An 11115-nucleotide genomic window follows, 5' to 3' on the forward strand; every position below is an offset into this window, starting at 1 on the left:
TAGTGGTTTGCATATAAAGTTTATAAACATTGTGCTTCACACAATTCTATATTCACCTTGTGCTTCATATAATCAATCCCATTATGTTTTAGAAAATTAAACACTGTTGGACTATGCCCACCACCACTCTGTCTTTTCATGTTCCTACAAGATCTTTCCCATTTCCTTTACCCCCTCCCTCCACCCACAAAATTGTGCATGCCTGTGATTTTGTCCTTACCAATCTTCATACTTCTACTTCCACCCCATTTTCCCCTTGGGTCCCCATACATGCTTTATTAGTTATCCTTTTATTTTTACAATAATGGACTTATGCAGTATTTGTCCTTACTAAAATGAGTCAGTTCACTCAATATAATAATATCCAGGTTCTCCCAAGTTATGTGGTATTTTTTTAAATTGTTGTTTCTTAGTGCTTTATCGTTTCTGCTGCACAAATTTATTACAATTTCTCAATCCACTCAGTTGTGGTTGGGCATTTGGGCTGTTTCCTTATCCTTACAATGGTGAATAATGCTCTTATGAATACTGATATTCAAATCTCCACTTGTGTCTCAGTTTTAATTTCCTTGGAACATTTCTAGTAATAGAATAGTTGAGTCACATGGCGTTTCTATGTTCAGATTTTTGAGGAAACACCAAACTGTCTTCCAGAGTTGTACCATTGTTGTACCATTTTACAATCTCACCAACAGTATATTAGAATTCTCACCTCTCCACATTCTCTCCAAAATTTATTGCTTACTGCCCTGATAAATTTTGCCACTGCTATTGGGGAAGATAGTATCTCATTGTAGTTTTGATTTGTATCTCTCTTATTGCCAGTGATTTTGAACATTTTCCCTATAGTGAAAATTAAAATCCTACCAAAACAATCTATGTGTTCAATGCAATCCCAATACAGATACCAAATTAATTTTTAAAGGAGATGTAAAGAGAAACTGTCAAGTTTATGTGGAGAAAAAAAGAGAGCACCAATAAACCCGAGCACTTCAGAAAAACAAAAATGAAGTGAGATGCATAGCACTTCCTGACTTCACAACCCACTAAACAGAGGTAATAATCAAAACAGCATGGTACTTGTACAATGATGGGCACATACACTAATGGAACAGAATCAAGAACCCAGAAATAGATCTATCTAGCTTTGTTCAACTGATATTCGACAAGGAAATAAAATCTATCAGATGGGGAAATGACAACTTCTTCAATAAGTGGTGCTGGCTAAAAAGATGATGTATGCTTAAAAGAATGAGTCTGGGAATGTCCTTTCTTTTTCTATTTTTGAAATAATTTAAGTAAAATTGTTGATAGTTTGTCTCTGAATGTTTGGTAAAATTCACTTGCAAAGCCATGTGGGCCTTGATTTTTTTTGATGGAGACATTTTATGACTTGTATAATTTATTTTTTTTGTGATTGATCTTTTCAAATGTTCCACTTCTATGTGTATCAATTTGGGTATGATGTGGATTTATAGGAATTTTTCCATTTCCTGTATGTTTTCAAATTTTCCAGAGTGGTATTGTTATTGTTATGTGGTGTCAAGTTGCCTGCAACTCATAGCAACCCTATGTACAATAGTTCTGAAGCCTGCCCTGTCCTGAGCCAGTCTCACTGACACTGACACTGGAACACATACACCCATTGCCCTAGTTACTTTATCAATCCATCTCATCTGGAGTCTTCCTCACCTGTACTATCTCTTCACCCTTCATTTCATGATGTCCTTCTCAAAGGATCGATATTTCATGGCCACATACCCTCAGTATGTGAGACAGAGCTTTAAAATCCTAACCTGCAAGGAGAAACTTGGTTTACCCTCTCCAAGAGAGACCTATTTGTTTTCTTGGCAGTCTATGGCATGTTCAAGACTCTTCTCCAGTACCAAAACTCAGACATCAATTCTTCTTCTATCCTTCTTATTTATTATCCAGCTCTCTGATGCATAGGAAGTGATTGTGAAGACCATGGACTAGATAAGGTGCACCATAGTCTCCAGAATGACATTGTTGCTTCTCAATACTCTGGAAAGGTCCCTGACAGTAAACTTACCTAATTCAGTTCACCTTTTGATTTTCTGACTGCTCGTGCCAAAAGTGTTGTCTGAGGAGTCACACAAGCTGTAACTGTTGACAGCCTCAATCTCTTCTCCATCCATCATGGGACTGTCAATTGACCCAGTGGTGAGAATCTTTTTCTTCTTGATGTTGAGCTTCAATCCATATTGAATACTATAGTTCTTGAGCTTCTACAACAAGCACTTCAGATCCTTTTCAGTTTCAGCAAGCAAGGTTGTTTCATCTGCATTAGGTTGTTGTTGATGAGTCTAATCCTAATGCCATATTCCTCCTCATAAAGCCCTGCCTTCCAAATGAGCTGTTCTGCATGTAGATTGAAAAGATACGGAAACAGGACACATCCCTGATGCACTCCCTTCCTGATTTTGAACCATGATGTGTTTCCCGGCTCTATTCTTATGACTGCTTCTGAGGCCTGAGTATAGGTTTCAGGGATTCCCATTCTCTTCATGGTTAACCACAGTGTTGTTGTAATCTACACAGTAAAATGCCTTTCCATAGTCAATGAAGCATAGATAGACATTCCTCTGGTACTCTTTGCTTTTAATCAAGATCTCTCTGACATCGGCGATAATGTCTTTAGTGCCACGTGTAACTGGTAGTTCTCTGACAGTGTTCTGTTCCAGTCATTCCTAGATAATCTTCAGCAGGATTTTGCTTGCATGTGATATGAGTGATATTGTATGATAATTTCCACATTGTATCAGGTCACCTTTTCTTTTGTTGTTGTTATAGCCTTTCTACAATTATTGCCATTTCTCAAAGTTCATAGTTTCCAGAGTCATCTTTTCTTTGAAGTGGGAATAAATATGATTCTCTTCCAGTCATTTGGCCAGGTAGTTGTCCTCCAGATTTCTTGACACAACTTGGTAAGCACGTTAAAATGTGTCAATTAGTATTCCATCAATTCCTGGGGAAATATTTATAATAAGGCCTTCAGAGAAGCCTGAACCTCCTCCTTCATTACCATTGCCTCTTGATCATATGTTGTTTCTTGACATTATTCCGTGCTAGCCAATTCTTTGTGGTATAGTGACTTTGTATGCTTCTTCCATCTTCTTTTAGTATTTCCACGATCATTAAATATTCTGCCCATAGCATCCTTAAGTATTGCAACTCAAGGCTTGAAATTGTTCTTTAGTTCCTTTAGTTTAAGAAATGCCGCGTCCCCCTTTTTCCCTTTAAAGTAAAGCGCACCACACAGGTAGCCTTGGACTTGGCGGAGGGGGCGGGCAGGGGGCAGTGATGGCAGTCGAGGGGGCCAGCGAGCCATCACGTGCCCGCGTCGGGGCGGGGCGCTCGGTCGGTTCCAGGCGGTTGGCATGAAGGCCTAGCGGGCAAGCGCACGAGAGCCTCGGCCACCACGCCCTGTATGTGGCTGCCCGCAGCCGCCGCCACTGTCCACTCCAGCAGCAGCAGCAGCAGCAGCAGCAGCAGCAGCAGCAGCAGCACCTTGAGCCACCACCGCGGGTGGTGAGGTTTCGGGCCGGGCTGGAAGGCCGAGAACATGCCGTAGTCCAAGTCCCGGAAGATCGCCATCCTGGGCTACCGGTCCGTGGGGAAATCCTCATTGACAATTCAGTTCGTTGAAGGCCAATTTGTTGATTCCTACGACCCAACCATTGAAAACACTTTTACAAAATTGATCTGAAGTGGACAAGAATATCACCTTCAACTTGTAGACACAGCTGGACAAGATGAATAGTCCATTTTTCCTCAGACTTACTCTGTAAATATTAGTGGTTATATTCTTGTGTACTCTGTTACATCAATCAAAAGTTTTGAAGTGATTAAAATTATTCATGGCAAATTGTTGGATATGGTGGGAAAAGTTCAAATACCTATTATGTTTTGGTGGGAAATAAGAAAGACTTACATATGGAAAGGGTGATCAGTTATGAAGAAGGGAAGGCTTTAGCAGAATCTTGGAATGCAGCATGTTTGGAATCTTCTGCTAAAGAAAATCAGACTGCTGTTGATGTTTTTAGGAGGATAATTTTGGAAGCAGAAAAAATCAATGGATAGCTTCGCAAGGAAAGTCGTCATGCTCAGTGATGTGAATCTACTGCAAAACCTGAGGACACTGGGAATACCTTTACCTGAAGAAGCAAACTGCCCATTTTCCTTTACGATAAACTATGCTTCTTTTTTCTTCTTTTATCCTGAAATATATCATTTGGGTCAGAGCTTCTCCCCATTCCCCACTTTCAGATTATGTTAAACTCAGACTGTCCAAATGAGATCACTTCCATTTTCAAATTTTAAGCAATCATATTTTCAATTTATATATTGTATTTCTTAATAATACTATGACCAAGAATCTTACCGGCACTAATTTTTCAGTGTAATTTGCTGTTTAAAATAATGTAATCATCAAAATACATATTGTTACAGTACTCTAAACTAAGCTTGATATATCAGTGTTTATTTCATTGTGTTAAATGTATACTTGTAAATAAAATAGCTGCAAACCTTAAAAAAAAAAAGAAATGCCAAGCAAGTTCAGCCCTTTTGATTTGAAAATTCCAATTCTTTGCACATTTCATTATAATATTTTGCTTTGTCTTCCTGTGCTGCCCTTTGAAATTTTCTGTTCAGTTCCTTATATTCTTGATTTCTTTCCTTGGCTTTGGCTTCTTGGTGCTCTAATGCAGTATTCAGAGTCTCTTCTGACATCCATTTCTGTCTTTTCTTCTTCTGTTTTTCTGATTACCTTTTACATTTTTCGTGAATGATACTCTTGACATCCTTCCACAGCTCATCTGGTCTCCATTCATTAGTTCTCAAGGCCTCAAACTTGCTCTTGAGTTGATTTTTAAACTCAGGTGGGATAGCCTCACATCAAGTTTTGATTACTGTGGCTTTGATTTGACTTTCTTCAGCTTTAATTTGAAGTTTCATTTGAGTATTTGATGGTCTGTTCCACAATCAGCACCTGGACTAGTTTATACTGTTAATATTGAACTTCTCCTTTGATTTCTTCCACAAATATAATCAATCTGATTCCTTTGCATCAGTTGAAATTCATGTGTATAATCTGTGTTTATGTTTTTTATTAGAGATATTTGCTATGCTATGAATAAATCAATGATTATGCAGTATTCTATCATTCTAGCCCCAGCCTCATTCCTATCTCCAGGTCCACATTTAATAAGTCTCTACCAATATGGAAGAGGGAAAAAAAGACATAAAAAACTAACCTCAGCTTGGGATTATTGAGTATAATTGCTAAGGATTTGTGGTGGCAGAGTGTTTTATGCATTGGGTTGTTAGTTGAAATATCAACTGTTTGAAAGACAAGGCAGTCTCATCCTCATAAGATTTACAACATTGAAGAATCAGTGGAGGATTGTGGTGAATTGGGATTGACTTGGCAACAGCAGATTTGCTTCTATTTTGAGCTTTTACATAAATTTTAAATTATATTAATGGTAAGAATAGTTAATGAATGTGTAACCCCTAACTGCCAATTATACACAGTAGTTTCCAACTTGCCTCAGAGCAAAGACCTTAATAGGAATAGAACCTAAATGAAAGATTGATATGTAGCCATTTCCAAATGCTTCAGATTAGCACCTTTCTTCATTTATAGGCTTCCAAGACAATCTGTTCCAAAAAGAAATGCCATATAAACAGTCAACATGAGTTCAACATATGCATGGTCCTAATTGCTGGATTTAGGTCATTATATTTTTCCAAGAAGCTAATTTTCCCCTTTGAAGTGCTCATAGAAGATCATAAGCAGTATAAGCATCAAAGCTTTATAAATAAAATAGTTTCATCATAGGCAGAAAAAAGCAGTTCACCTGAAGAAATACTAGTGGAAGAATTCTTGGCTACCCTGCAACTAGGATACATTCCAAAACAGAAAGATCACAGCTTCCCAGAATCGACCAAGATTTTCAGTACAATCTACCATTTAAAAATAAAATGCTCACACCTCTAACTTAGTAATGTTGGTGATTCTTTCAATTTCATTTCTGCTATAATCTATGGATTAATTTGCAGGAAAACATTGCATAGAGAAAATCAAGATAATTGTGCTGCATAAGCTCAAGTAATTTTTAAACACATACTAGAAATGTGTTTAATTTACTAAACATACACTATAAAATATCATTAAGTCTTTTATGTTTATTCTTTTCCAAGGAATTGGTTGACCACAATCCATTCTCTACCTTCCTGGTGATTGCTATCACTCATTATGGAATAGAACACTTCCAATATGAACATTATATTTTGCTTATTGTTGGTACCAGAGTATCTTGCAATGAGTATTAAACACATGTGTTCTTCCATACTAAAAAGATAACATGTACTGCAATGCTTTCCATGTTTTGGTGCATTAAATTTGTGTGTCTCTTAATTGGTGATGTTTAATGATTGAGAAAAAACAAAACATATTTCAAGGACATTAAATATCTAGTCCATAAGTATTTGAATTGCTAACTCAAACACAGCACATCTCTGGTGGTTCAAAACAAAGAGGGATTCTGAGGGAAAACGGATAATCTTCTTCCATATAATTTACAGCTTCACAAAACCTGTTGGAGTGTCAGCTATGATTTGTCAATTGCAACTCTGTGACAATGAGTTCTGTTCTGTCTTATGGTTATTAGTATCTTGGCTTTCTAATACTTTTGTCATTTTCTCTTTCTTCTTGGAGCAGTTTGTCTTTTTAATCAATTCTGAAGATAGTCCCATGGGATAGCATAATGGATTGAGACAAGGATAATTTTCCATTTTTGCTAGTAATTTCTAGGTAACCTCAGACAAGTAACTGACACAGCTCAGTTTCCTCATCTGTTAGGTGGGTTATTATAAAATTAAATTATGTGAAGAATTAGAAAATAGTATATGTATTATGGCTCAATGAATACTATTTGTATTATTGTCTAGATTAATTCTTGTCAGATCACTTAATTAATTTCTCAAAATCTCCAGTAAACATTCTCCCACTTATAACTTAATCATTTTTTGTTTTATATAACTATAATTGGTCTCCTTTTATCTTATGCCTAGTATGTTCACCTTCCCTCTGAAGAAACAAAGGGAAAAATAGGTAGTTTTCAATTGGTTTTATTTTTAAACATTAAAATAATTATATTATTTTGGAGCAATTATAGATGTAAAGAATAATTTCTCTAATAACTCAGAGAATTTCTGTGTATCACGTAGCTTATTTCTTATTTAATAGTTCTCACATTAGAGATAGCTTCCATTAAGTTTACTCTGATTTATAATTATTTTATGTACACAGAATAGAACATTTCCTGGTCTTGAGTTTATCATTATATATACTGTACTAATCCATCTCCTCTAGGGTCTCCCTCATCCTTGTAGGCCTTCTACTTCACCAAAGAAGGTCTTCTCCTCAACAAGCAAGAGAGTTAGACAATATTCTGCTCTGACTCATAGTTCTTTTAATAATAACAAATCACTATTAACAAGTTATATTTTTTCCTCCTAGTCCTGACTGCCATCTGGTAGCACTGTTGGTCTGGTTATAAGAAGTTGTATTGCAAACCCAAAGCCATGTGGTTTGAATCCATCAGTTGCTACATGGAAGAAGATTGGACAATCTCCTCCCATGTGATTTACTGCCTCTGTAAAACCACCAGAGGGTCAGCTGTGGGTTAACTCTGACTTGACAGCACATAACAACAACAACAACAACAACAACAACAACTCCTATATGGTATATTATCTCAGATTTAGTCATCTTGCTTATGGTCAGATCTAGCTTTGGAGACATTTCCTGATTTGGATGAAAAGTTTTGAGAAGCATTGAGTAGGTATTGTTGTTGTTATGTAGAATATATTTCACTTGTGATTTCTGTGATATTCATCTCTTGGTTATGATGAGATTAGATATTTTGGAAAGGGATACTTTAGAAGTAAAATGGCATTTTATCTAGATATGATCTTATCATATCTAGATGCACACTATGAACATAACTATTAATGTTGATATTGATTAACTGGCTGAAGTAATACTTGTTCTGTTTCTACACCATATGTTGTTATTGTTGTTATGTGTCATCAAGTCGCTTGCAACTCATAGCGACCCTATGTACAACAGCCCTAGACTCTGCTCTGTCCTGTGCCAATCGCACTGTCTCTGACACTTCCATCCTGATTATCCCAGTCACTGAATCAATCTACCTCATAAAGGGCCTTCCCCTCCTGCTCTGTCCCTCCACCCTCCTAAGCATGAGTCCTTCTCCAAGGACCGGTCTCTCCTCACAACATGTCCAAAGTATGTTAGACGGAGCACCATATAGTTTCTTCAATTCATTCCCCACCCCTTTTTATATTATATTCTTTGGAAGAAAATCATTATGAACAGCTCCCATTTAAGAATGGAGAGTTGTATTCTAACATTTTAAGGGAAAATATCTAGACAAATTATTGGGAATTCTATATGGGATACACACACACACACACACACACACACATTCTCTCTCATTTATCAAGTAAAAGGATATGTCTTCCCTTTTTATTCTAAGCTCACTATGTTTGACAGATAATCATGTTACTCTGTGGCTTTACTAAAGGATATAGTCCTCAACTCAAACTCAACTCAGTGAAAAAGAGTCCGAATTGACTCATTACTAAACTCACCTCCATCTTCAAATGATTTTCAGAAACTATAAATCTAATGGGAGGAGATTGACTGCCCATTTTTCTTCCATGAAACAAGTGATAGATTGAAACTTCCTACTTTGGAATGAATTAAACTCCTTGATCAGTAGGACACCAGAGTTTTAGGATCTATACTTAGACGTTTCTGGATAAAATGAAACCAAATTTGTAAGGAGAAGTCATACTGGTTTCACAATAGTTGAACTATTTTACAAACCTATTATTATATGAAATTTGTTATATGTATTATATAACATGTATATGACATGTATTATATGACAGTTCCAATATTTCATCACTCTTGTAGCCTCTTCTGTTCTCTGTTCTCTTCAACTCTGCTGTTATTGCTGTTGCAATATCTTTTTAGTTGTTTTGTTTTGTGTCTTTCAAATTGCTAATGAGGGAGATTTAGTGGCATGGTCCATAGAAAGTTTCACTGCCAACCCAAAGATCTTATGATTTAAGATAAAATACTTGGGAGTAAATCTAACTAGAGACACAAAAGACCAACACAAAGAAAATTGCAAAACATTATTAGAATAAATAAAAAGAGACCTGGAGAAATGGAAGAATATATCATACTCATGAATAGGAAGATTCAATGTTGTGAAAATGACAATTCTACCAAAGACAACCTACATGTTCAACGTAATACCAGAGACACCGATTCCATTCTTTAATGTGGAAAGGAAAGAGACCCTGAAAATGTAAAGCACTCCTGAAAAAGAGAAACAAGGTAGGAAGCATCACATTCTCTGATTTCAAAAACTCCTATACAGCTATGGTGGTGAAGACATCATGGTACTGGTACAGTGACAGACACATAGATCAATGAAACAGAATTCAGAACCCAGAAATTAGCTCATCTACCTATGGATAAATGATTTTTGACAAGGAGATGAAATAACAAATGGTTGTGGCAAAATTGGAAAACCATTTGTATAAAATTCAAGCAAGACCCACACCTCTTACTATTAAAAAAAAGAAAGCTAACAACAACAAAAATCGAATAAACTACACAGCAATTCAAGGTGGATCAAGGACCACAGAGTACTCAAGTCTATTCCAAAGAATTAAAGAGCATCTTGGTAACAAGTTTGAAGCCTTGAGCACTAATGAGCAAATACCACATGAGCTGTGGGAAAATATCATTCATGAAGAATGCAAAAAGTCATTACAAATACAGAGGAGAGAAGGGAAAAAAGACCAAGATGGATGTTAGAAGAGATTCTGACTATTGCACTGCAATACCTAGAAGCCAAAGAAAAAGGAAGAAATCAAGAAGTTAAGGAGCTGAAAAGAAGCTTTCAAAGGGCTGCTAGGGAAGACAAAGCAAAATATTATAATGAAATGTGCAAGGAACTAAAGTAGGAATATCAAAAGTTGTAAAATCTTTCAGCATTTCTTAAGCCAAAGGAACTGAAAAACAAGTTCAAGCCTCAAGTGAAAATACTTAAGAATGTTTTAGGCAGAATATTGAATGACTCAGGAAGCAACAAAAGTAGAAGGAAAACACAGAGGCACTATACCAAAAAGAGTTGGCTGACACAGAAGAATTTCATGAAGCAACAAATGATCAAGAGGCAACAGTGAGGAAGGGGGAAGTTTAAGCTTCTCTGAAGGAATTGGCAAAATATATGGCCCCAGGAATTGGTGGAATACCAATTGACATATTTCAGCAAATGGATGTTGCCATGGACATGCTCATTAGGTTATGCCAAGAAATCTGGAGGACACATAGCTGGCCAACTGACTGGAAGAGATATGTTTTTATTCCCATCCCTCCAAAAGGTGACTCCCAACAGCATGAAAATTATTAAACAATATTATTAGTATCACACACACAAGCAAGGACACGTTAAAGATTATCCAGAAATGACTGGGACAATACTTCAACAGAGAACTGCCAAATGTTCAGGCTGGCTTTAGAAGAGGCCATGGCACTAATGACATCATTGCCAATGTTAGATGGATCTGTATGCAGAGAATACCAGTGGAATGTCTATCTGTGTTTCATTGACTATGTAAAGGTATTTGACTGTATGAATCACAACAAATTGTGGCTAACCTTAAGAAGAATGGGGAGTCCAAAATATTAATTGGACTAACACGAAACCTATACTCAGACCAGGAAGAAGTAGTCAGAACAGACAGGAAAACATTGCATGGTTCAAAATCAGGAAAGATGTGCATCAAGGATACATTCTATCTCTATATATTTTCAATCCATATGCAGAACAGAACCTTCAGGAGGCTAGACATTATAAAGAGGAATTGGGCTTAAGGATTTGAGAAGACTCGTCATCAACCAGCTTTAATCAAATGATACAATATGGCTTGTAGAAACTGAGGAGGACATGAAGCATTTGTTGCAGAAGATCAAGGATTACA

General features: G+C 36.6%; 2 pseudogenes; one reads left to right on the forward strand and one right to left on the reverse strand.

The window, feature by feature from the left end:
• The window catches only part of LOC102859829, an 18731-nt pseudogene extending 15328 nt beyond the window's left edge, over window positions 1-3403 (reverse strand).
• A 183-nt stretch (window positions 3404-3586) lies between these two features.
• LOC102859427 lies at window positions 3587-4139 on the forward strand (annotated as a pseudogene).
• Window positions 4140-11115: the final 6976 nt, after the last annotated feature.

Source organism: Elephantulus edwardii, unplaced genomic scaffold, assembly GCF_000299155.1.
Source record: "Elephantulus edwardii isolate Elephantulus edwardi_28Jun2011 unplaced genomic scaffold, EleEdw1.0 scaffold00585, whole genome shotgun sequence".
NCBI classification, from domain to species: Eukaryota; Metazoa; Chordata; class Mammalia; order Macroscelidea; family Macroscelididae; genus Elephantulus; species Elephantulus edwardii.